This window comes from Prionailurus bengalensis, chromosome D2 (assembly GCF_016509475.1).
Source record: "Prionailurus bengalensis isolate Pbe53 chromosome D2, Fcat_Pben_1.1_paternal_pri, whole genome shotgun sequence".
NCBI lineage: Eukaryota > Metazoa > Chordata > Mammalia > Carnivora > Felidae > Prionailurus > Prionailurus bengalensis.
This window is the reverse complement of record NC_057351.1, coordinates 19,286,477-19,309,048: the sequence shown is the minus strand read 5'-3', so window position 1 is coordinate 19,309,048 and position 22,572 is coordinate 19,286,477. Positions and strand designations below refer to the sequence as shown.

The 22,572-nt window shown below is 73.1% G+C and overlaps 17 non-coding genes across 17 annotated transcripts; all 17 read right to left on the bottom strand.

Moving 5' to 3' along the window:
* Nucleotides 1-771: 771 nt before the first annotated feature.
* LOC122493640 lies at nt 772-890 on the bottom strand. The gene has a single exon (XR_006299996.1). It is a non-coding gene; the product is annotated as a 5S ribosomal RNA (ribosomal RNA).
* A 1,184-nt stretch (nt 891-2,074) lies between these two features.
* On the bottom strand, nt 2,075-2,193 carry LOC122493639. Its single transcript, XR_006299995.1, has one exon. It is a non-coding gene; the product is annotated as a 5S ribosomal RNA (ribosomal RNA).
* A 1,184-nt stretch (nt 2,194-3,377) lies between these two features.
* Nucleotides 3,378-3,496, bottom strand: LOC122493638. Its single transcript, XR_006299994.1, has one exon. It is a non-coding gene; the product is annotated as a 5S ribosomal RNA (ribosomal RNA).
* A 1,179-nt stretch (nt 3,497-4,675) lies between these two features.
* LOC122493637 lies at nt 4,676-4,794 on the bottom strand. Its single transcript, XR_006299993.1, has one exon. It is a non-coding gene; the product is annotated as a 5S ribosomal RNA (ribosomal RNA).
* A 1,184-nt stretch (nt 4,795-5,978) lies between these two features.
* Nucleotides 5,979-6,097, bottom strand: LOC122493636. The gene has a single exon (XR_006299992.1). It is a non-coding gene; the product is annotated as a 5S ribosomal RNA (ribosomal RNA).
* A 1,169-nt stretch (nt 6,098-7,266) lies between these two features.
* On the bottom strand, nt 7,267-7,385 carry LOC122493635. Its single transcript, XR_006299991.1, has one exon. It is a non-coding gene; the product is annotated as a 5S ribosomal RNA (ribosomal RNA).
* A 1,184-nt stretch (nt 7,386-8,569) lies between these two features.
* Nucleotides 8,570-8,688, bottom strand: LOC122493634. Its single transcript, XR_006299990.1, has one exon. It is a non-coding gene; the product is annotated as a 5S ribosomal RNA (ribosomal RNA).
* A 1,159-nt stretch (nt 8,689-9,847) lies between these two features.
* On the bottom strand, nt 9,848-9,966 carry LOC122493632. Its single transcript, XR_006299988.1, has one exon. It is a non-coding gene; the product is annotated as a 5S ribosomal RNA (ribosomal RNA).
* Nucleotides 9,967-11,135: 1,169 nt separating this feature from the next.
* On the bottom strand, nt 11,136-11,254 carry LOC122493631. Its single transcript, XR_006299987.1, has one exon. It is a non-coding gene; the product is annotated as a 5S ribosomal RNA (ribosomal RNA).
* A 1,184-nt stretch (nt 11,255-12,438) lies between these two features.
* On the bottom strand, nt 12,439-12,557 carry LOC122493630. Its single transcript, XR_006299986.1, has one exon. It is a non-coding gene; the product is annotated as a 5S ribosomal RNA (ribosomal RNA).
* A 1,159-nt stretch (nt 12,558-13,716) lies between these two features.
* Nucleotides 13,717-13,835, bottom strand: LOC122493629. The gene has a single exon (XR_006299985.1). It is a non-coding gene; the product is annotated as a 5S ribosomal RNA (ribosomal RNA).
* A 1,184-nt stretch (nt 13,836-15,019) lies between these two features.
* Nucleotides 15,020-15,138, bottom strand: LOC122493628. Its single transcript, XR_006299984.1, has one exon. It is a non-coding gene; the product is annotated as a 5S ribosomal RNA (ribosomal RNA).
* A 1,159-nt stretch (nt 15,139-16,297) lies between these two features.
* On the bottom strand, nt 16,298-16,416 carry LOC122493618. The gene has a single exon (XR_006299974.1). It is a non-coding gene; the product is annotated as a 5S ribosomal RNA (ribosomal RNA).
* Nucleotides 16,417-17,600: 1,184 nt separating this feature from the next.
* LOC122493607 lies at nt 17,601-17,719 on the bottom strand. The gene has a single exon (XR_006299965.1). It is a non-coding gene; the product is annotated as a 5S ribosomal RNA (ribosomal RNA).
* A 1,184-nt stretch (nt 17,720-18,903) lies between these two features.
* LOC122493596 lies at nt 18,904-19,022 on the bottom strand. The gene has a single exon (XR_006299954.1). It is a non-coding gene; the product is annotated as a 5S ribosomal RNA (ribosomal RNA).
* Nucleotides 19,023-20,206: 1,184 nt separating this feature from the next.
* LOC122493584 lies at nt 20,207-20,325 on the bottom strand. The gene has a single exon (XR_006299943.1). It is a non-coding gene; the product is annotated as a 5S ribosomal RNA (ribosomal RNA).
* Nucleotides 20,326-21,504: 1,179 nt separating this feature from the next.
* On the bottom strand, nt 21,505-21,623 carry LOC122493571. Its single transcript, XR_006299933.1, has one exon. It is a non-coding gene; the product is annotated as a 5S ribosomal RNA (ribosomal RNA).
* Between the last annotated feature and the right edge of the window lie 949 nt (nt 21,624-22,572).

Genomic DNA, 22,572 nt, shown 5'->3' with positions numbered 1-22,572 from the left:
CACCCCGCCGGGTTCTCAGCGCCTCCTCCCCAGTCCCAGGGCGAGCGCAGCCAGCCCCCCCAACCCCCCCGCCTTTCATTCCCGTCCGCCCCACCTGGTGCAAAGCCACCCCGGAGGCCCCAGCGCCCCCAGAGAACATCACCAGCCCGAGCCCGCTGCCCTAGCCGGGCCTCGCCAAACGCCGCCGGGGGCCCTGGGGATGAGGGCTCGAGGGAGGGAAGAGGTCCGGGACCCAGGGAGCCCAGGCCCGTGGCGGAGTCCGAGTGTGGGGTCTCGCTGCCCCGCCCTCCCCGCCCGCTCCTGGGTTCTTGTATCCACCCAGCCAGCCCCCACCCTCCAGTCCCCAGGCGCCAGCCCCCGGCCCCGCCCTCACCGCACCCCCCCACCCCTCCGTGCGTGCGGGTGCAGTGTCAGGAAAGGTGCAAAGCTGGGGCGTGGCTTCCAGCCGGTGCAGTGGGATTTAGCCTGGTGCGGGCAGTGGGGAGCGGGGAGCGGCGAGCGGACCCCTTGGGAAGTGCCGTGGGGTGTGCGGTGTGCGGGCTCGGGGGGCGGGGCGGGGCGAGGCGGGGCGGGGCCAGGCAGGGCTAGGCCAGGCCAGGCCAGGCCGCTTTGCCGGCCCGGGAGGAGCTGAGGGAGCAGTGGGCGGGGTGTGTTTGGCCCCAGGAGACGCGCTCCCCGGGGAGAGAGGGACACACGGAGGGAGGGGGGAGGGGCGGCGGGCGCCAAAGGAGAGGTCAAGGAGGCCAGAGGCAAAAGGCAAAAGGCAAAAAAAGCCTACAGCACCCGGTATTCCCAGGCGGTCTCCCATCCAAGTACTAACCAGGCCCGACCCTGCTTAGCTTCCGAGATCAGACGAGATCGGGCGCGTTCAGGGTGGTATGGCCGTAGACGCCGGCGGCTGCCGCTGGGCGCCTCAAGAGCCTGCTCCACGCGTCCCAAGCCCAGCGGGTGCCGCGCTTCACCCATGCACGCGCCTGCCTGCCTGCCTGCCTGCCTGGCTGCCTGGCTGCCTGGCTGCCGCCGCCCTCCGCCGCGGGCCCCGGGCGGGTGGCGGAGGCGGCGCAAGAGGACCCTGGCAAGGCGCTGTGGCGCAAGCCCCGGCCTTCACCGATCCCGGGACTCTTGCACGCTGCTCCCGGCTTGGCCCCACGCCCGCCTCCGCTTCCATCCCGCACCGCACCGCACCGCACCGCACCGCATCGCACCGCACCGCACCACGTCGGGCCGCTCACTGGGAAGAGGGTGGAAGCGAGCGTGGGGCATCCGGCCTGCCTTTCCTTCTGGGCCCCCCACCCCACACACACACCCCGCCGGGTTCTCAGCGCCTCCTCCCCAGTCCCAGGGCGAGCGCAGCCAGCCCCCCCAACCCCCCCGCCTTTCATTCCCGTCCGCCCCACCTGGTGCAAAGCCACCCCGGAGGCCCCAGCGCCCCCAGAGAACATCACCAGCCCGAGCCCGCTGCCCTAGCCGGGCCTCGCCAAACGCCGCCGGGGGCCCTGGGGATGAGGGCTCGAGGGAGGGAAGAGGTCCGGGACCCAGGGAGCCCAGGCCCGTGGCGGAGTCCGAGTGTGGGGTCTCGCTGCCCCGCCCTCCCCGCCCGCTCCTGGGTTCTTGTATCCACCCAGCCAGCCCCCACCCTCCAGTCCCCAGGCGCCAGCCCCCGGCCCCGCCCTCACCGCACCCCCCCACCCCTCCGTGCGTGCGGGTGCAGTGTCAGGAAAGGTGCAAAGCTGGGGCGTGGCTTCCAGCCGGTGCAGTGGGATTTAGCCTGGTGCGGGCAGTGGGGAGCGGGGAGCGGCGAGCGGACCCCTTGGGAAGTGCCGTGGGGTGTGCGGTGTGCGGGCTCGGGGGGCGGGGCGGGGCGAGGCGGGGCGGGGCCAGGCAGGGCTAGGCCAGGCCAGGCCAGGCCGCTTTGCCGGCCCGGGAGGAGCTGAGGGAGCAGTGGGCGGGGTGTGTTTGGCCCCAGGAGACGCGCTCCCCGGGGAGAGAGGGACACACGGAGGGAGGGGGGAGGGGCGGCGGGCGCCAAAGGAGAGGTCAAGGAGGCCAGAGGCAAAAGGCAAAAGGCAAAAAAAGCCTACAGCACCCGGTATTCCCAGGCGGTCTCCCATCCAAGTACTAACCAGGCCCGACCCTGCTTAGCTTCCGAGATCAGACGAGATCGGGCGCGTTCAGGGTGGTATGGCCGTAGACGCCGGCGGCTGCCGCTGGGCGCCTCAAGAGCCTGCTCCACGCGTCCCAAGCCCAGCGGGTGCCGCGCTTCACCCATGCACGCGCCTGCCTGCCTGCCTGCCTGCCTGGCTGCCTGGCTGCCTGGCTGCCGCCGCCCTCCGCCGCGGGCCCCGGGCGGGTGGCGGAGGCGGCGCAAGAGGACCCTGGCAAGGCGCTGTGGCGCAAGCCCCGGCCTTCACCGATCCCGGGACTCTTGCACGCTGCTCCCGGCTTGGCCCCACGCCCGCCTCCGCTTCCATCCCGCACCGCACCGCACCGCACCGCACCGCATCGCACCGCACCGCACCACGTCGGGCCGCTCACTGGGAAGAGGGTGGAAGCGAGCGTGGGGCATCCGGCCTGCCTTTCCTTCTGGGCCCCCCACCCCACACACACACCCCGCCGGGTTCTCAGCGCCTCCTCCCCAGTCCCAGGGCGAGCGCAGCCAGCCCCCCCAACCCCCCCGCCTTTCATTCCCGTCCGCCCCACCTGGTGCAAAGCCACCCCGGAGGCCCCAGCGCCCCCAGAGAACATCACCAGCCCGAGCCCGCTGCCCTAGCCGGGCCTCGCCAAACGCCGCCGGGGGCCCTGGGGATGAGGGCTCGAGGGAGGGAAGAGGTCCGGGACCCAGGGAGCCCAGGCCCGTGGCGGAGTCCGAGTGTGGGGTCTCGCTGCCCCGCCCTCCCCGCCCGCTCCTGGGTTCTTGTATCCACCCAGCCAGCCCCCACCCTCCAGTCCCCAGGCGCCAGCCCCCGGCCCCGCCCTCACCGCACCCCCCCACCCCTCCGTGCGTGCGGGTGCAGTGTCAGGAAAGGTGCAAAGCTGGGGCGTGGCTTCCAGCCGGTGCAGTGGGATTTAGCCTGGTGCGGGCAGTGGGGAGCGGGGAGCGGCGAGCGGACCCCTTGGGAAGTGCCGTGGGGTGTGCGGTGTGCGGGCTCGGGGGGCGGGGCGGGGCGAGGCGGGGCGGGGCCAGGCAGGGCTAGGCCAGGCCAGGCCAGGCCGCTTTGCCGGCCCGGGAGGAGCTGAGGGAGCAGTGGGCGGGGTGTGTTTGGCCCCAGGAGACGCGCTCCCCGGGGAGAGAGGGACACACGGAGGGAGGGGGGAGGGGCGGCGGGCGCCAAAGGAGAGGTCAAGGAGGCCAGAGGCAAAAGGCAAAAGGCAAAAAAAGCCTACAGCACCCGGTATTCCCAGGCGGTCTCCCATCCAAGTACTAACCAGGCCCGACCCTGCTTAGCTTCCGAGATCAGACGAGATCGGGCGCGTTCAGGGTGGTATGGCCGTAGACGCCGGCGGCTGCCGCTGGGCGCCTCAAGAGCCTGCTCCACGCGTCCCAAGCCCAGCGGGTGCCGCGCTTCACCCATGCACGCGCCTGCCTGCCTGCCTGCCTGCCTGGCTGCCTGGCTGCCTGGCTGCCGCCGCCCTCCGCCGCGGGCCCCGGGCGGGTGGCGGAGGCGGCGCAAGAGGACCCTGGCAAGGCGCTGTGGCGCAAGCCCCGGCCTTCACCGATCCCGGGACTCTTGCACGCTGCTCCCGGCTTGGCCCCACGCCCGCCTCCGCTTCCATCCCGCACCGCACCGCACCGCACCGCACCGCACCGCACCGCACCACGTCGGGCCGCTCACTGGGAAGAGGGTGGAAGCGAGCGTGGGGCATCCGGCCTGCCTTTCCTTCTGGGCCCCCCACCCCACACACACACCCCGCCGGGTTCTCAGCGCCTCCTCCCCAGTCCCAGGGCGAGCGCAGCCAGCCCCCCCAACCCCCCCGCCTTTCATTCCCGTCCGCCCCACCTGGTGCAAAGCCACCCCGGAGGCCCCAGCGCCCCCAGAGAACATCACCAGCCCGAGCCCGCTGCCCTAGCCGGGCCTCGCCAAACGCCGCCGGGGGCCCTGGGGATGAGGGCTCGAGGGAGGGAAGAGGTCCGGGACCCAGGGAGCCCAGGCCCGTGGCGGAGTCCGAGTGTGGGGTCTCGCTGCCCCGCCCTCCCCGCCCGCTCCTGGGTTCTTGTATCCACCCAGCCAGCCCCCACCCTCCAGTCCCCAGGCGCCAGCCCCCGGCCCCGCCCTCACCGCACCCCCCCACCCCTCCGTGCGTGCGGGTGCAGTGTCAGGAAAGGTGCAAAGCTGGGGCGTGGCTTCCAGCCGGTGCAGTGGGATTTAGCCTGGTGCGGGCAGTGGGGAGCGGGGAGCGGCGAGCGGACCCCTTGGGAAGTGCCGTGGGGTGTGCGGTGTGCGGGCTCGGGGGGCGGGGCGGGGCGAGGCGGGGCGGGGCCAGGCAGGGCTAGGCCAGGCCAGGCCAGGCCGCTTTGCCGGCCCGGGAGGAGCTGAGGGAGCAGTGGGCGGGGTGTGTTTGGCCCCAGGAGACGCGCTCCCCGGGGAGAGAGGGACACACGGAGGGAGGGGGGAGGGGCGGCGGGCGCCAAAGGAGAGGTCAAGGAGGCCAGAGGCAAAAGGCAAAAGGCAAAAAAAGCCTACAGCACCCGGTATTCCCAGGCGGTCTCCCATCCAAGTACTAACCAGGCCCGACCCTGCTTAGCTTCCGAGATCAGACGAGATCGGGCGCGTTCAGGGTGGTATGGCCGTAGACGCCGGCGGCTGCCGCTGGGCGCCTCAAGAGCCTGCTCCACGCGTCCCAAGCCCAGCGGGTGCCGCGCTTCACCCATGCACGCGCCTGCCTGCCTGCCTGCCTGCCTGGCTGCCTGGCTGCCTGGCTGCCGCCGCCCTCCGCCGCGGGCCCCGGGCGGGTGGCGGAGGCGGCGCAAGAGGACCCTGGCAAGGCGCTGTGGCGCAAGCCCCGGCCTTCACCGATCCCGGGACTCTTGCACGCTGCTCCCGGCTTGGCCCCACGCCCGCCTCCGCTTCCATCCCGCACCGCACCGCACCGCACCGCACCGCATCGCACCGCACCGCACCACGTCGGGCCGCTCACTGGGAAGAGGGTGGAAGCGAGCGTGGGGCATCCGGCCTGCCTTTCCTTCTGGGCCCCCCACCCCACACACACACCCCGCCGGGTTCTCAGCGCCTCCTCCCCAGTCCCAGGGCGAGCGCAGCCAGCCCCCCCAACCCCCCCGCCTTTCATTCCCGTCCGCCCCACCTGGTGCAAAGCCACCCCGGAGGCCCCAGCGCCCCCAGAGAACATCACCAGCCCGAGCCCGCTGCCCTAGCCGGGCCTCGCCAAACGCCGCCGGGGGCCCTGGGGATGAGGGCTCGAGGGAGGGAAGAGGTCCGGGACCCAGGGAGCCCAGGCCCGTGGCGGAGTCCGAGTGTGGGGTCTCGCTGCCCCGCCCTCCCCGCCCGCTCCTGGGTTCTTGTATCCACCCAGCCAGCCCCCACCCTCCAGTCCCCAGGCGCCAGCCCCCGGCCCCGCCCTCACCGCACCCCCCCACCCCTCCGTGCGTGCGGGTGCAGTGTCAGGAAAGGTGCAAAGCTGGGGCGTGGCTTCCAGCCGGTGCAGTGGGATTTAGCCTGGTGCGGGCAGTGGGGAGCGGGGAGCGGCGAGCGGACCCCTTGGGAAGTGCCGTGGGGTGTGCGGTGTGCGGGCTCGGGGGGCGGGGCGGGGCGAGGCGGGGCGGGGCCAGGCAGGGCTAGGCCAGGCCAGGCCAGGCCGCTTTGCCGGCCCGGGAGGAGCTGAGGGAGCAGTGGGCGGGGTGTGTTTGGCCCCAGGAGACGCGCTCCCCGGGGAGAGAGGGACACACGGAGGGAGGGGGGAGGGGCGGCGGGCGCCAAAGGAGAGGTCAAGGAGGCCAGAGGCAAAAGGCAAAAGGCAAAAAAAGCCTACAGCACCCGGTATTCCCAGGCGGTCTCCCATCCAAGTACTAACCAGGCCCGACCCTGCTTAGCTTCCGAGATCAGACGAGATCGGGCGCGTTCAGGGTGGTATGGCCGTAGACGCCGGCGGCTGCCGCTGGGCGCCTCAAGAGCCTGCTCCACGCGTCCCAAGCCCAGCGGGTGCCGCGCTTCACCCATGCACGCGCCTGCCTGCCTGCCTGCCTGCCTGGCTGCCTGGCTGCCTGGCTGCCGCCGCCCTCCGCCGCGGGCCCCGGGCGGGTGGCGGAGGCGGCGCAAGAGGACCCTGGCAAGGCGCTGTGGCGCAAGCCCCGGCCTTCACCGATCCCGGGACTCTTGCACGCTGCTCCCGGCTTGGCCCCACGCCCGCCTCCGCTTCCATCCCGCACCGCACCGCACCGCACCGCACCGCACCACGTCGGGCCGCTCACTGGGAAGAGGGTGGAAGCGAGCGTGGGGCATCCGGCCTGCCTTTCCTTCTGGGCCCCCCACCCCACACACACACCCCGCCGGGTTCTCAGCGCCTCCTCCCCAGTCCCAGGGCGAGCGCAGCCAGCCCCCCCAACCCCCCCGCCTTTCATTCCCGTCCGCCCCACCTGGTGCAAAGCCACCCCGGAGGCCCCAGCGCCCCCAGAGAACATCACCAGCCCGAGCCCGCTGCCCTAGCCGGGCCTCGCCAAACGCCGCCGGGGGCCCTGGGGATGAGGGCTCGAGGGAGGGAAGAGGTCCGGGACCCAGGGAGCCCAGGCCCGTGGCGGAGTCCGAGTGTGGGGTCTCGCTGCCCCGCCCTCCCCGCCCGCTCCTGGGTTCTTGTATCCACCCAGCCAGCCCCCACCCTCCAGTCCCCAGGCGCCAGCCCCCGGCCCCGCCCTCACCGCACCCCCCCACCCCTCCGTGCGTGCGGGTGCAGTGTCAGGAAAGGTGCAAAGCTGGGGCGTGGCTTCCAGCCGGTGCAGTGGGATTTAGCCTGGTGCGGGCAGTGGGGAGCGGGGAGCGGCGAGCGGACCCCTTGGGAAGTGCCGTGGGGTGTGCGGTGTGCGGGCTCGGGGGGCGGGGCGGGGCGAGGCGGGGCGGGGCCAGGCAGGGCTAGGCCAGGCCAGGCCAGGCCGCTTTGCCGGCCCGGGAGGAGCTGAGGGAGCAGTGGGCGGGGTGTGTTTGGCCCCAGGAGACGCGCTCCCCGGGGAGAGAGGGACACACGGAGGGAGGGGGGAGGGGCGGCGGGCGCCAAAGGAGAGGTCAAGGAGGCCAGAGGCAAAAGGCAAAAGGCAAAAAAAGCCTACAGCACCCGGTATTCCCAGGCGGTCTCCCATCCAAGTACTAACCAGGCCCGACCCTGCTTAGCTTCCGAGATCAGACGAGATCGGGCGCGTTCAGGGTGGTATGGCCGTAGACGCCGGCGGCTGCCGCTGGGCGCCTCAAGAGCCTGCTCCACGCGTCCCAAGCCCAGCGGGTGCCGCGCTTCACCCATGCACGCGCCTGCCTGCCTGCCTGCCTGCCTGGCTGCCTGGCTGCCTGGCTGCCGCCGCCCTCCGCCGCGGGCCCCGGGCGGGTGGCGGAGGCGGCGCAAGAGGACCCTGGCAAGGCGCTGTGGCGCAAGCCCCGGCCTTCACCGATCCCGGGACTCTTGCACGCTGCTCCCGGCTTGGCCCCACGCCCGCCTCCGCTTCCATCCCGCACCGCACCGCACCGCACCGCACCGCATCGCACCGCACCGCACCACGTCGGGCCGCTCACTGGGAAGAGGGTGGAAGCGAGCGTGGGGCATCCGGCCTGCCTTTCCTTCTGGGCCCCCCACCCCACACACACACCCCGCCGGGTTCTCAGCGCCTCCTCCCCAGTCCCAGGGCGAGCGCAGCCAGCCCCCCCAACCCCCCCGCCTTTCATTCCCGTCCGCCCCACCTGGTGCAAAGCCACCCCGGAGGCCCCAGCGCCCCCAGAGAACATCACCAGCCCGAGCCCGCTGCCCTAGCCGGGCCTCGCCAAACGCCGCCGGGGGCCCTGGGGATGAGGGCTCGAGGGAGGGAAGAGGTCCGGGACCCAGGGAGCCCAGGCCCGTGGCGGAGTCCGAGTGTGGGGTCTCGCTGCCCCGCCCTCCCCGCCCGCTCCTGGGTTCTTGTATCCACCCAGCCAGCCCCCACCCTCCAGTCCCCAGGCGCCAGCCCCCGGCCCCGCCCTCACCGCACCCCCCCACCCCTCCGTGCGTGCGGGTGCAGTGTCAGGAAAGGTGCAAAGCTGGGGCGTGGCTTCCAGCCGGTGCAGTGGGATTTAGCCTGGTGCGGGCAGTGGGGAGCGGGGAGCGGCGAGCGGACCCCTTGGGAAGTGCCGTGGGGTGTGCGGTGTGCGGGCTCGGGGGGCGGGGCGGGGCGAGGCGGGGCGGGGCCAGGCAGGGCTAGGCCAGGCCAGGCCAGGCCGCTTTGCCGGCCCGGGAGGAGCTGAGGGAGCAGTGGGCGGGGTGTGTTTGGCCCCAGGAGACGCGCTCCCCGGGGAGAGAGGGACACACGGAGGGAGGGGGGAGGGGCGGCGGGCGCCAAAGGAGAGGTCAAGGAGGCCAGAGGCAAAAGGCAAAAGGCAAAAAAAGCCTACAGCACCCGGTATTCCCAGGCGGTCTCCCATCCAAGTACTAACCAGGCCCGACCCTGCTTAGCTTCCGAGATCAGACGAGATCGGGCGCGTTCAGGGTGGTATGGCCGTAGACGCCGGCGGCTGCCGCTGGGCGCCTCAAGAGCCTGCTCCACGCGTCCCAAGCCCAGCGGGTGCCGCGCTTCACCCATGCACGCGCCTGCCTGCCTGCCTGCCTGCCTGGCTGCCTGGCTGCCTGGCTGCCGCCGCCCTCCGCCGCGGGCCCCGGGCGGGTGGCGGAGGCGGCGCAAGAGGACCCTGGCAAGGCGCTGTGGCGCAAGCCCCGGCCTTCACCGATCCCGGGACTCTTGCACGCTGCTCCCGGCTTGGCCCCACGCCCGCCTCCGCTTCCATCCCGCACCGCACCGCACCGCACCACGTCGGGCCGCTCACTGGGAAGAGGGTGGAAGCGAGCGTGGGGCATCCGGCCTGCCTTTCCTTCTGGGCCCCCCACCCCACACACACACCCCGCCGGGTTCTCAGCGCCTCCTCCCCAGTCCCAGGGCGAGCGCAGCCAGCCCCCCCAACCCCCCCGCCTTTCATTCCCGTCCGCCCCACCTGGTGCAAAGCCACCCCGGAGGCCCCAGCGCCCCCAGAGAACATCACCAGCCCGAGCCCGCTGCCCTAGCCGGGCCTCGCCAAACGCCGCCGGGGGCCCTGGGGATGAGGGCTCGAGGGAGGGAAGAGGTCCGGGACCCAGGGAGCCCAGGCCCGTGGCGGAGTCCGAGTGTGGGGTCTCGCTGCCCCGCCCTCCCCGCCCGCTCCTGGGTTCTTGTATCCACCCAGCCAGCCCCCACCCTCCAGTCCCCAGGCGCCAGCCCCCGGCCCCGCCCTCACCGCACCCCCCCACCCCTCCGTGCGTGCGGGTGCAGTGTCAGGAAAGGTGCAAAGCTGGGGCGTGGCTTCCAGCCGGTGCAGTGGGATTTAGCCTGGTGCGGGCAGTGGGGAGCGGGGAGCGGCGAGCGGACCCCTTGGGAAGTGCCGTGGGGTGTGCGGTGTGCGGGCTCGGGGGGCGGGGCGGGGCGAGGCGGGGCGGGGCCAGGCAGGGCTAGGCCAGGCCAGGCCAGGCCGCTTTGCCGGCCCGGGAGGAGCTGAGGGAGCAGTGGGCGGGGTGTGTTTGGCCCCAGGAGACGCGCTCCCCGGGGAGAGAGGGACACACGGAGGGAGGGGGGAGGGGCGGCGGGCGCCAAAGGAGAGGTCAAGGAGGCCAGAGGCAAAAGGCAAAAGGCAAAAAAAGCCTACAGCACCCGGTATTCCCAGGCGGTCTCCCATCCAAGTACTAACCAGGCCCGACCCTGCTTAGCTTCCGAGATCAGACGAGATCGGGCGCGTTCAGGGTGGTATGGCCGTAGACGCCGGCGGCTGCCGCTGGGCGCCTCAAGAGCCTGCTCCACGCGTCCCAAGCCCAGCGGGTGCCGCGCTTCACCCATGCACGCGCCTGCCTGCCTGCCTGCCTGCCTGGCTGCCTGGCTGCCTGGCTGCCGCCGCCCTCCGCCGCGGGCCCCGGGCGGGTGGCGGAGGCGGCGCAAGAGGACCCTGGCAAGGCGCTGTGGCGCAAGCCCCGGCCTTCACCGATCCCGGGACTCTTGCACGCTGCTCCCGGCTTGGCCCCACGCCCGCCTCCGCTTCCATCCCGCACCGCACCGCACCGCACCGCACCGCACCACGTCGGGCCGCTCACTGGGAAGAGGGTGGAAGCGAGCGTGGGGCATCCGGCCTGCCTTTCCTTCTGGGCCCCCCACCCCACACACACACCCCGCCGGGTTCTCAGCGCCTCCTCCCCAGTCCCAGGGCGAGCGCAGCCAGCCCCCCCAACCCCCCCGCCTTTCATTCCCGTCCGCCCCACCTGGTGCAAAGCCACCCCGGAGGCCCCAGCGCCCCCAGAGAACATCACCAGCCCGAGCCCGCTGCCCTAGCCGGGCCTCGCCAAACGCCGCCGGGGGCCCTGGGGATGAGGGCTCGAGGGAGGGAAGAGGTCCGGGACCCAGGGAGCCCAGGCCCGTGGCGGAGTCCGAGTGTGGGGTCTCGCTGCCCCGCCCTCCCCGCCCGCTCCTGGGTTCTTGTATCCACCCAGCCAGCCCCCACCCTCCAGTCCCCAGGCGCCAGCCCCCGGCCCCGCCCTCACCGCACCCCCCCACCCCTCCGTGCGTGCGGGTGCAGTGTCAGGAAAGGTGCAAAGCTGGGGCGTGGCTTCCAGCCGGTGCAGTGGGATTTAGCCTGGTGCGGGCAGTGGGGAGCGGGGAGCGGCGAGCGGACCCCTTGGGAAGTGCCGTGGGGTGTGCGGTGTGCGGGCTCGGGGGGCGGGGCGGGGCGAGGCGGGGCGGGGCCAGGCAGGGCTAGGCCAGGCCAGGCCAGGCCGCTTTGCCGGCCCGGGAGGAGCTGAGGGAGCAGTGGGCGGGGTGTGTTTGGCCCCAGGAGACGCGCTCCCCGGGGAGAGAGGGACACACGGAGGGAGGGGGGAGGGGCGGCGGGCGCCAAAGGAGAGGTCAAGGAGGCCAGAGGCAAAAGGCAAAAGGCAAAAAAAGCCTACAGCACCCGGTATTCCCAGGCGGTCTCCCATCCAAGTACTAACCAGGCCCGACCCTGCTTAGCTTCCGAGATCAGACGAGATCGGGCGCGTTCAGGGTGGTATGGCCGTAGACGCCGGCGGCTGCCGCTGGGCGCCTCAAGAGCCTGCTCCACGCGTCCCAAGCCCAGCGGGTGCCGCGCTTCACCCATGCACGCGCCTGCCTGCCTGCCTGCCTGCCTGGCTGCCTGGCTGCCTGGCTGCCGCCGCCCTCCGCCGCGGGCCCCGGGCGGGTGGCGGAGGCGGCGCAAGAGGACCCTGGCAAGGCGCTGTGGCGCAAGCCCCGGCCTTCACCGATCCCGGGACTCTTGCACGCTGCTCCCGGCTTGGCCCCACGCCCGCCTCCGCTTCCATCCCGCACCGCACCGCACCGCACCGCACCGCATCGCACCGCACCGCACCACGTCGGGCCGCTCACTGGGAAGAGGGTGGAAGCGAGCGTGGGGCATCCGGCCTGCCTTTCCTTCTGGGCCCCCCACCCCACACACACACCCCGCCGGGTTCTCAGCGCCTCCTCCCCAGTCCCAGGGCGAGCGCAGCCAGCCCCCCCAACCCCCCCGCCTTTCATTCCCGTCCGCCCCACCTGGTGCAAAGCCACCCCGGAGGCCCCAGCGCCCCCAGAGAACATCACCAGCCCGAGCCCGCTGCCCTAGCCGGGCCTCGCCAAACGCCGCCGGGGGCCCTGGGGATGAGGGCTCGAGGGAGGGAAGAGGTCCGGGACCCAGGGAGCCCAGGCCCGTGGCGGAGTCCGAGTGTGGGGTCTCGCTGCCCCGCCCTCCCCGCCCGCTCCTGGGTTCTTGTATCCACCCAGCCAGCCCCCACCCTCCAGTCCCCAGGCGCCAGCCCCCGGCCCCGCCCTCACCGCACCCCCCCACCCCTCCGTGCGTGCGGGTGCAGTGTCAGGAAAGGTGCAAAGCTGGGGCGTGGCTTCCAGCCGGTGCAGTGGGATTTAGCCTGGTGCGGGCAGTGGGGAGCGGGGAGCGGCGAGCGGACCCCTTGGGAAGTGCCGTGGGGTGTGCGGTGTGCGGGCTCGGGGGGCGGGGCGGGGCGAGGCGGGGCGGGGCCAGGCAGGGCTAGGCCAGGCCAGGCCAGGCCGCTTTGCCGGCCCGGGAGGAGCTGAGGGAGCAGTGGGCGGGGTGTGTTTGGCCCCAGGAGACGCGCTCCCCGGGGAGAGAGGGACACACGGAGGGAGGGGGGAGGGGCGGCGGGCGCCAAAGGAGAGGTCAAGGAGGCCAGAGGCAAAAGGCAAAAGGCAAAAAAAGCCTACAGCACCCGGTATTCCCAGGCGGTCTCCCATCCAAGTACTAACCAGGCCCGACCCTGCTTAGCTTCCGAGATCAGACGAGATCGGGCGCGTTCAGGGTGGTATGGCCGTAGACGCCGGCGGCTGCCGCTGGGCGCCTCAAGAGCCTGCTCCACGCGTCCCAAGCCCAGCGGGTGCCGCGCTTCACCCATGCACGCGCCTGCCTGCCTGCCTGCCTGCCTGGCTGCCTGGCTGCCTGGCTGCCGCCGCCCTCCGCCGCGGGCCCCGGGCGGGTGGCGGAGGCGGCGCAAGAGGACCCTGGCAAGGCGCTGTGGCGCAAGCCCCGGCCTTCACCGATCCCGGGACTCTTGCACGCTGCTCCCGGCTTGGCCCCACGCCCGCCTCCGCTTCCATCCCGCACCGCACCGCACCGCACCACGTCGGGCCGCTCACTGGGAAGAGGGTGGAAGCGAGCGTGGGGCATCCGGCCTGCCTTTCCTTCTGGGCCCCCCACCCCACACACACACCCCGCCGGGTTCTCAGCGCCTCCTCCCCAGTCCCAGGGCGAGCGCAGCCAGCCCCCCCAACCCCCCCGCCTTTCATTCCCGTCCGCCCCACCTGGTGCAAAGCCACCCCGGAGGCCCCAGCGCCCCCAGAGAACATCACCAGCCCGAGCCCGCTGCCCTAGCCGGGCCTCGCCAAACGCCGCCGGGGGCCCTGGGGATGAGGGCTCGAGGGAGGGAAGAGGTCCGGGACCCAGGGAGCCCAGGCCCGTGGCGGAGTCCGAGTGTGGGGTCTCGCTGCCCCGCCCTCCCCGCCCGCTCCTGGGTTCTTGTATCCACCCAGCCAGCCCCCACCCTCCAGTCCCCAGGCGCCAGCCCCCGGCCCCGCCCTCACCGCACCCCCCCACCCCTCCGTGCGTGCGGGTGCAGTGTCAGGAAAGGTGCAAAGCTGGGGCGTGGCTTCCAGCCGGTGCAGTGGGATTTAGCCTGGTGCGGGCAGTGGGGAGCGGGGAGCGGCGAGCGGACCCCTTGGGAAGTGCCGTGGGGTGTGCGGTGTGCGGGCTCGGGGGGCGGGGCGGGGCGAGGCGGGGCGGGGCCAGGCAGGGCTAGGCCAGGCCAGGCCAGGCCGCTTTGCCGGCCCGGGAGGAGCTGAGGGAGCAGTGGGCGGGGTGTGTTTGGCCCCAGGAGACGCGCTCCCCGGGGAGAGAGGGACACACGGAGGGAGGGGGGAGGGGCGGCGGGCGCCAAAGGAGAGGTCAAGGAGGCCAGAGGCAAAAGGCAAAAGGCAAAAAAAGCCTACAGCACCCGGTATTCCCAGGCGGTCTCCCATCCAAGTACTAACCAGGCCCGACCCTGCTTAGCTTCCGAGATCAGACGAGATCGGGCGCGTTCAGGGTGGTATGGCCGTAGACGCCGGCGGCTGCCGCTGGGCGCCTCAAGAGCCTGCTCCACGCGTCCCAAGCCCAGCGGGTGCCGCGCTTCACCCATGCACGCGCCTGCCTGCCTGCCTGCCTGCCTGGCTGCCTGGCTGCCTGGCTGCCGCCGCCCTCCGCCGCGGGCCCCGGGCGGGTGGCGGAGGCGGCGCAAGAGGACCCTGGCAAGGCGCTGTGGCGCAAGCCCCGGCCTTCACCGATCCCGGGACTCTTGCACGCTGCTCCCGGCTTGGCCCCACGCCCGCCTCCGCTTCCATCCCGCACCGCACCGCACCGCACCGCACCGCATCGCACCGCACCGCACCACGTCGGGCCGCTCACTGGGAAGAGGGTGGAAGCGAGCGTGGGGCATCCGGCCTGCCTTTCCTTCTGGGCCCCCCACCCCACACACACACCCCGCCGGGTTCTCAGCGCCTCCTCCCCAGTCCCAGGGCGAGCGCAGCCAGCCCCCCCAACCCCCCCGCCTTTCATTCCCGTCCGCCCCACCTGGTGCAAAGCCACCCCGGAGGCCCCAGCGCCCCCAGAGAACATCACCAGCCCGAGCCCGCTGCCCTAGCCGGGCCTCGCCAAACGCCGCCGGGGGCCCTGGGGATGAGGGCTCGAGGGAGGGAAGAGGTCCGGGACCCAGGGAGCCCAGGCCCGTGGCGGAGTCCGAGTGTGGGGTCTCGCTGCCCCGCCCTCCCCGCCCGCTCCTGGGTTCTTGTATCCACCCAGCCAGCCCCCACCCTCCAGTCCCCAGGCGCCAGCCCCCGGCCCCGCCCTCACCGCACCCCCCCACCCCTCCGTGCGTGCGGGTGCAGTGTCAGGAAAGGTGCAAAGCTGGGGCGTGGCTTCCAGCCGGTGCAGTGGGATTTAGCCTGGTGCGGGCAGTGGGGAGCGGGGAGCGGCGAGCGGACCCCTTGGGAAGTGCCGTGGGGTGTGCGGTGTGCGGGCTCGGGGGGCGGGGCGGGGCGAGGCGGGGCGGGGCCAGGCAGGGCTAGGCCAGGCCAGGCCAGGCCGCTTTGCCGGCCCGGGAGGAGCTGAGGGAGCAGTGGGCGGGGTGTGTTTGGCCCCAGGAGACGCGCTCCCCGGGGAGAGAGGGACACACGGAGGGAGGGGGGAGGGGCGGCGGGCGCCAAAGGAGAGGTCAAGGAGGCCAGAGGCAAAAGGCAAAAGGCAAAAAAAGCCTACAGCACCCGGTATTCCCAGGCGGTCTCCCATCCAAGTACTAACCAGGCCCGACCCTGCTTAGCTTCCGAGATCAGACGAGATCGGGCGCGTTCAGGGTGGTATGGCCGTAGACGCCGGCGGCTGCCGCTGGGCGCCTCAAGAGCCTGCTCCACGCGTCCCAAGCCCAGCGGGTGCCGCGCTTCACCCATGCACGCGCCTGCCTGCCTGCCTGCCTGCCTGGCTGCCTGGCTGCCTGGCTGCCGCCGCCCTCCGCCGCGGGCCCCGGGCGGGTGGCGGAGGCGGCGCAAGAGGACCCTGGCAAGGCGCTGTGGCGCAAGCCCCGGCCTTCACCGATCCCGGGACTCTTGCACGCTGCTCCCGGCTTGGCCCCACGCCCGCCTCCGCTTCCATCCCGCACCGCACCGCACCGCACCACGTCGGGCCGCTCACTGGGAAGAGGGTGGAAGCGAGCGTGGGGCATCCGGCCTGCCTTTCCTTCTGGGCCCCCCACCCCACACACACACCCCGCCGGGTTCTCAGCGCCTCCTCCCCAGTCCCAGGGCGAGCGCAGCCAGCCCCCCCAACCCCCCCGCCTTTCATTCCCGTCCGCCCCACCTGGTGCAAAGCCACCCCGGAGGCCCCAGCGCCCCCAGAGAACATCACCAGCCCGAGCCCGCTGCCCTAGCCGGGCCTCGCCAAACGCCGCCGGGGGCCCTGGGGATGAGGGCTCGAGGGAGGGAAGAGGTCCGGGACCCAGGGAGCCCAGGCCCGTGGCGGAGTCCGAGTGTGGGGTCTCGCTGCCCCGCCCTCCCCGCCCGCTCCTGGGTTCTTGTATCCACCCAGCCAGCCCCCACCCTCCAGTCCCCAGGCGCCAGCCCCCGGCCCCGCCCTCACCGCACCCCCCCACCCCTCCGTGCGTGCGGGTGCAGTGTCAGGAAAGGTGCAAAGCTGGGGCGTGGCTTCCAGCCGGTGCAGTGGGATTTAGCCTGGTGCGGGCAGTGGGGAGCGGGGAGCGGCGAGCGGACCCCTTGGGAAGTGCCGTGGGGTGTGCGGTGTGCGGGCTCGGGGGGCGGGGCGGGGCGAGGCGGGGCGGGGCCAGGCAGGGCTAGGCCAGGCCAGGCCAGGCCGCTTTGCCGGCCCGGGAGGAGCTGAGGGAGCAGTGGGCGGGGTGTGTTTGGCCCCAGGAGACGCGCTCCCCGGGGAGAGAGGGACACACGGAGGGAGGGGGGAGGGGCGGCGGGCGCCAAAGGAGAGGTCAAGGAGGCCAGAGGCAAAAGGCAAAAGGCAAAAAAAGCCTACAGCACCCGGTATTCCCAGGCGGTCTCCCATCCAAGTACTAACCAGGCCCGACCCTGCTTAGCTTCCGAGATCAGACGAGATCGGGCGCGTTCAGGGTGGTATGGCCGTAGACGCCGGCGGCTGCCGCTGGGCGCCTCAAGAGCCTGCTCCACGCGTCCCAAGCCCAGCGGGTGCCGCGCTTCACCCATGCACGCGCCTGCCTGCCTGCCTGCCTGCCTGGCTGCCTGGCTGCCTGGCTGCCGCCGCCCTCCGCCGCGGGCCCCGGGCGGGTGGCGGAGGCGGCGCAAGAGGACCCTGGCAAGGCGCTGTGGCGCAAGCCCCGGCCTTCACCGATCCCGGGACTCTTGCACGCTGCTCCCGGCTTGGCCCCACGCCCGCCTCCGCTTCCATCCCGCACCGCACCGCACCGCACCGCACCGCATCGCACCGCACCGCACCACGTCGGGCCGCTCACTGGGAAGAGGGTGGAAGCGAGCGTGGGGCATCCGGCCTGCCTTTCCTTCTGGGCCCCCCACCCCACACACACACCCCGCCGGGTTCTCAGCGCCTCCTCCCCAGTCCCAGGGCGAGCGCAGCCAGCCCCCCCAACCCCCCCGCCTTTCATTCCCGTCCGCCCCACCTGGTGCAAAGCCACCCCGGAGGCCCCAGCGCCCCCAGAGAACATCACCAGCCCGAGCCCGCTGCCCTAGCCGGGCCTCGCCAAACGCCGCCGGGGGCCCTGGGGATGAGGGCTCGAGGGAGGGAAGAGGTCCGGGACCCAGGGAGCCCAGGCCCGTGGCGGAGTCCGAGTGTGGGGTCTCGCTGCCCCGCCCTCCCCGCCCGCTCCTGGGTTCTTGTATCCACCCAGCCAGCCCCCACCCTCCAGTCCCCAGGCGCCAGCCCCCGGCCCCGCCCTCACCGCACCCCCCCACCCCTCCGTGCGTGCGGGTGCAGTGTCAGGAAAGGTGCAAAGCTGGGGCGTGGCTTCCAGCCGGTGCAGTGGGATTTAGCCTGGTGCGGGCAGTGGGGAGCGGGGAGCGGCGAGCGGACCCCTTGGGAAGTGCCGTGGGGTGTGCGGTGTGCGGGCTCGGGGGGCGGGGCGGGGCGAGGCGGGGCGGGGCCAGGCAGGGCTAGGCCAGGCCAGGCCAGGCCGCTTTGCCGGCCCGGGAGGAGCTGAGGGAGCAGTGGGCGGGGTGTGTTTGGCCCCAGGAGACGCGCTCCCCGGGGAGAGAGGGACACACGGAGGGAGGGGGGAGGGGCGGCGGGCGCCAAAGGAGAGGTCAAGGAGGCCAGAGGCAAAAGGCAAAAGGCAAAAAAAGCCTACAGCACCCGGTATTCCCAGGCGGTCTCCCATCCAAGTACTAACCAGGCCCGACCCTGCTTAGCTTCCGAGATCAGACGAGATCGGGCGCGTTCAGGGTGGTATGGCCGTAGACGCCGGCGGCTGCCGCTGGGCGCCTCAAGAGCCTGCTCCACGCGTCCCAAGCCCAGCGGGTGCCGCGCTTCACCCATGCACGCGCCTGCCTGCCTGCCTGCCTGCCTGGCTGCCTGGCTGCCTGGCTGCCGCCGCCCTCCGCCGCGGGCCCCGGGCGGGTGGCGGAGGCGGCGCAAGAGGACCCTGGCAAGGCGCTGTGGCGCAAGCCCCGGCCTTCACCGATCCCGGGACTCTTGCACGCTGCTCCCGGCTTGGCCCCACGCCCGCCTCCGCTTCCATCCCGCACCGCACCGCACCGCACCGCACCGCATCGCACCGCACCGCACCACGTCGGGCCGCTCACTGGGAAGAGGGTGGAAGCGAGCGTGGGGCATCCGGCCTGCCTTTCCTTCTGGGCCCCCCACCCCACACACACACCCCGCCGGGTTCTCAGCGCCTCCTCCCCAGTCCCAGGGCGAGCGCAGCCAGCCCCCCCAACCCCCCCGCCTTTCATTCCCGTCCGCCCCACCTGGTGCAAAGCCACCCCGGAGGCCCCAGCGCCCCCAGAGAACATCACCAGCCCGAGCCCGCTGCCCTAGCCGGGCCTCGCCAAACGCCGCCGGGGGCCCTGGGGATGAGGGCTCGAGGGAGGGAAGAGGTCCGGGACCCAGGGAGCCCAGGCCCGTGGCGGAGTCCGAGTGTGGGGTCTCGCTGCCCCGCCCTCCCCGCCCGCTCCTGGGTTCTTGTATCCACCCAGCCAGCCCCCACCCTCCAGTCCCCAGGCGCCAGCCCCCGGCCCCGCCCTCACCGCACCCCCCCACCCCTCCGTGCGTGCGGGTGCAGTGTCAGGAAAGGTGCAAAGCTGGGGCGTGGCTTCCAGCCGGTGCAGTGGGATTTAGCCTGGTGCGGGCAGTGGGGAGCGGGGAGCGGCGAGCGGACCCCTTGGGAAGTGCCGTGGGGTGTGCGGTGTGCGGGCTCGGGGGGCGGGGCGGGGCGAGGCGGGGCGGGGCCAGGCAGGGCTAGGCCAGGCCAGGCCAGGCCGCTTTGCCGGCCCGGGAGGAGCTGAGGGAGCAGTGGGCGGGGTGTGTTTGGCCCCAGGAGACGCGCTCCCCGGGGAGAGAGGGACACACGGAGGGAGGGGGGAGGGGCGGCGGGCGCCAAAGGAGAGGTCAAGGAGGCCAGAGGCAAAAGGCAAAAGGCAAAAAAAGCCTACAGCACCCGGTATTCCCAGGCGGTCTCCCATCCAAGTACTAACCAGGCCCGACCCTGCTTAGCTTCCGAGATCAGACGAGATCGGGCGCGTTCAGGGTGGTATGGCCGTAGACGCCGGCGGCTGCCGCTGGGCGCCTCAAGAGCCTGCTCCACGCGTCCCAAGCCCAGCGGGTGCCGCGCTTCACCCATGCACGCGCCTGCCTGCCTGCCTGCCTGCCTGGCTGCCTGGCTGCCTGGCTGCCGCCGCCCTCCGCCGCGGGCCCCGGGCGGGTGGCGGAGGCGGCGCAAGAGGACCCTGGCAAGGCGCTGTGGCGCAAGCCCCGGCCTTCACCGATCCCGGGACTCTTGCACGCTGCTCCCGGCTTGGCCCCACGCCCGCCTCCGCTTCCATCCCGCACCGCACCGCACCGCACCGCACCGCATCGCACCGCACCGCACCACGTCGGGCCGCTCACTGGGAAGAGGGTGGAAGCGAGCGTGGGGCATCCGGCCTGCCTTTCCTTCTGGGCCCCCCACCCCACACACACACCCCGCCGGGTTCTCAGCGCCTCCTCCCCAGTCCCAGGGCGAGCGCAGCCAGCCCCCCCAACCCCCCCGCCTTTCATTCCCGTCCGCCCCACCTGGTGCAAAGCCACCCCGGAGGCCCCAGCGCCCCCAGAGAACATCACCAGCCCGAGCCCGCTGCCCTAGCCGGGCCTCGCCAAACGCCGCCGGGGGCCCTGGGGATGAGGGCTCGAGGGAGGGAAGAGGTCCGGGACCCAGGGAGCCCAGGCCCGTGGCGGAGTCCGAGTGTGGGGTCTCGCTGCCCCGCCCTCCCCGCCCGCTCCTGGGTTCTTGTATCCACCCAGCCAGCCCCCACCCTCCAGTCCCCAGGCGCCAGCCCCCGGCCCCGCCCTCACCGCACCCCCCCACCCCTCCGTGCGTGCGGGTGCAGTGTCAGGAAAGGTGCAAAGCTGGGGCGTGGCTTCCAGCCGGTGCAGTGGGATTTAGCCTGGTGCGGGCAGTGGGGAGCGGGGAGCGGCGAGCGGACCCCTTGGGAAGTGCCGTGGGGTGTGCGGTGTGCGGGCTCGGGGGGCGGGGCGGGGCGAGGCGGGGCGGGGCCAGGCAGGGCTAGGCCAGGCCAGGCCAGGCCGCTTTGCCGGCCCGGGAGGAGCTGAGGGAGCAGTGGGCGGGGTGTGTTTGGCCCCAGGAGACGCGCTCCCCGGGGAGAGAGGGACACACGGAGGGAGGGGGGAGGGGCGGCGGGCGCCAAAGGAGAGGTCAAGGAGGCCAGAGGCAAAAGGCAAAAGGCAAAAAAAGCCTACAGCACCCGGTATTCCCAGGCGGTCTCCCATCCAAGTACTAACCAGGCCCGACCCTGCTTAGCTTCCGAGATCAGACGAGATCGGGCGCGTTCAGGGTGGTATGGCCGTAGACGCCGGCGGCTGCCGCTGGGCGCCTCAAGAGCCTGCTCCACGCGTCCCAAGCCCAGCGGGTGCCGCGCTTCACCCATGCACGCGCCTGCCTGCCTGCCTGCCTGCCTGGCTGCCTGGCTGCCTGGCTGCCGCCGCCCTCCGCCGCGGGCCCCGGGCGGGTGGCGGAGGCGGCGCAAGAGGACCCTGGCAAGGCGCTGTGGCGCAAGCCCCGGCCTTCACCGATCCCGGGACTCTTGCACGCTGCTCCCGGCTTGGCCCCACGCCCGCCTCCGCTTCCATCCCGCACCGCACCGCACCGCACCGCATCGCACCGCACCGCACCACGTCGGGCCGCTCACTGGGAAGAGGGTGGAAGCGAGCGTGGGGCATCCGGCCTGCCTTTCCTTCTGGGCCCCCCACCCCACACACACACCCCGCCGGGTTCTCAGCGCCTCCTCCCCAGTCCCAGGGCGAGCGCAGCCAGCCCCCCCAACCCCCCCGCCTTTCATTCCCGTCCGCCCCACCTGGTGCAAAGCCACCCCGGAGGCCCCAGCGCCCCCAGAGAACATCACCAGCCCGAGCCCGCTGCCCTAGCCGGGCCTCGCCAAACGCCGCCGGGGGCCCTGGGGATGAGGGCTCGAGGGAGGGAAGAGGTCCGGGACCCAGGGAGCCCAGGCCCGTGGCGGAGTCCGAGTGTGGGGTCTCGCTGCCCCGCCCTCCCCGCCCGCTCCTGGGTTCTTGTATCCACCCAGCCAGCCCCCACCCTCCAGTCCCCAGGCGCCAGCCCCCGGCCCCGCCCTCACCGCACCCCCCCACCCCTCCGTGCGTGCGGGTGCAGTGTCAGGAAAGGTGCAAAGCTGGGGCGTGGCTTCCAGCCGGTGCAGTGGGATTTAGCCTGGTGCGGGCAGTGGGGAGCGGGGAGCGGCGAGCGGACCCCTTGGGAAGTGCCGTGGGGTGTGCGGTGTGCGGGCTCGGGGGGCGGGGCGGGGCGAGGCGGGGCGGGGCCAGGCAGGGCTAGGCCAGGCCAGGCCAGGCCGCTTTGCCGGCCCGGGAGGAGCTGAGGGAGCAGTGGGCGGGGTGTGTTTGGCCCCAGGAGACGCGCTCCCCGGGGAGAGAGGGACACACGGAGGGAGGGGGGAGGGGCGGCGGGCGCCAAAGGAGAGGTCAAGGAGGCCAGAGGCAAAAGGCAAAAGGCAAAAAAAGCCTACAGCACCCGGTATTCCCAGGCGGTCTCCCATCCAAGTACTAACCAGGCCCGACCCTGCTTAGCTTCCGAGATCAGACGAGATCGGGCGCGTTCAGGGTGGTATGGCCGTAGACGCCGGCGGCTGCCGCTGGGCGCCTCAAGAGCCTGCTCCACGCGTCCCAAGCCCAGCGGGTGCCGCGCTTCACCCATGCACGCGCCTGCCTGCCTGCCTGCCTGCCTGGCTGCCTGGCTGCCTGGCTGCCGCCGCCCTCCGCCGCGGGCCCCGGGCGGGTGGCGGAGGCGGCGCAAGAGGACCCTGGCAAGGCGCTGTGGCGCAAGCCCCGGCCTTCACCGATCCCGGGACTCTTGCACGCTGCTCCCGGCTTGGCCCCACGCCCGCCTCCGCTTCCATCCCGCACCGCACCGCACCGCACCGCACCGCATCGCACCGCACCGCACCACGTCGGGCCGCTCACTGGGAAGAGGGTGGAAGCGAGCGTGGGGCATCCGGCCTGCCTTTCCTTCTGGGCCCCCCACCCCACACACACACCCCGCCGGGTTCTCAGCGCCTCCTCCCCAGTCCCAGGGCGAGCGCAGCCAGCCCCCCCAACCCCCCCGCCTTTCATTCCCGTCCGCCCCACCTGGTGCAAAGCCACCCCGGAGGCCCCAGCGCCCCCAGAGAACATCACCAGCCCGAGCCCGCTGCCCTAGCCGGGCCTCGCCAAACGCCGCCGGGGGCCCTGGGGATGAGGGCTCGAGGGAGGGAAGAGGTCCGGGACCCAGGGAGCCCAGGCCCGTGGCGGAGTCCGAGTGTGGGGTCTCGCTGCCCCGCCCTCCCCGCCCGCTCCTGGGTTCTTGTATCCACCCAGCCAGCCCCCACCCTCCAGTCCCCAGGCGCCAGCCCCCGGCCCCGCCCTCACCGCACCCCCCCACCCCTCCGTGCGTGCGGGTGCAGTGTCAGGAAAGGTGCAAAGCTGGGGCGTGGCTTCCAGCCGGTGCAGTGGGATTTAGCCTGGTGCGGGCAGTGGGGAGCGGGGAGCGGCGAGCGGACCCCTTGGGAAGTGCCGTGGGGTGTGCGGTGTG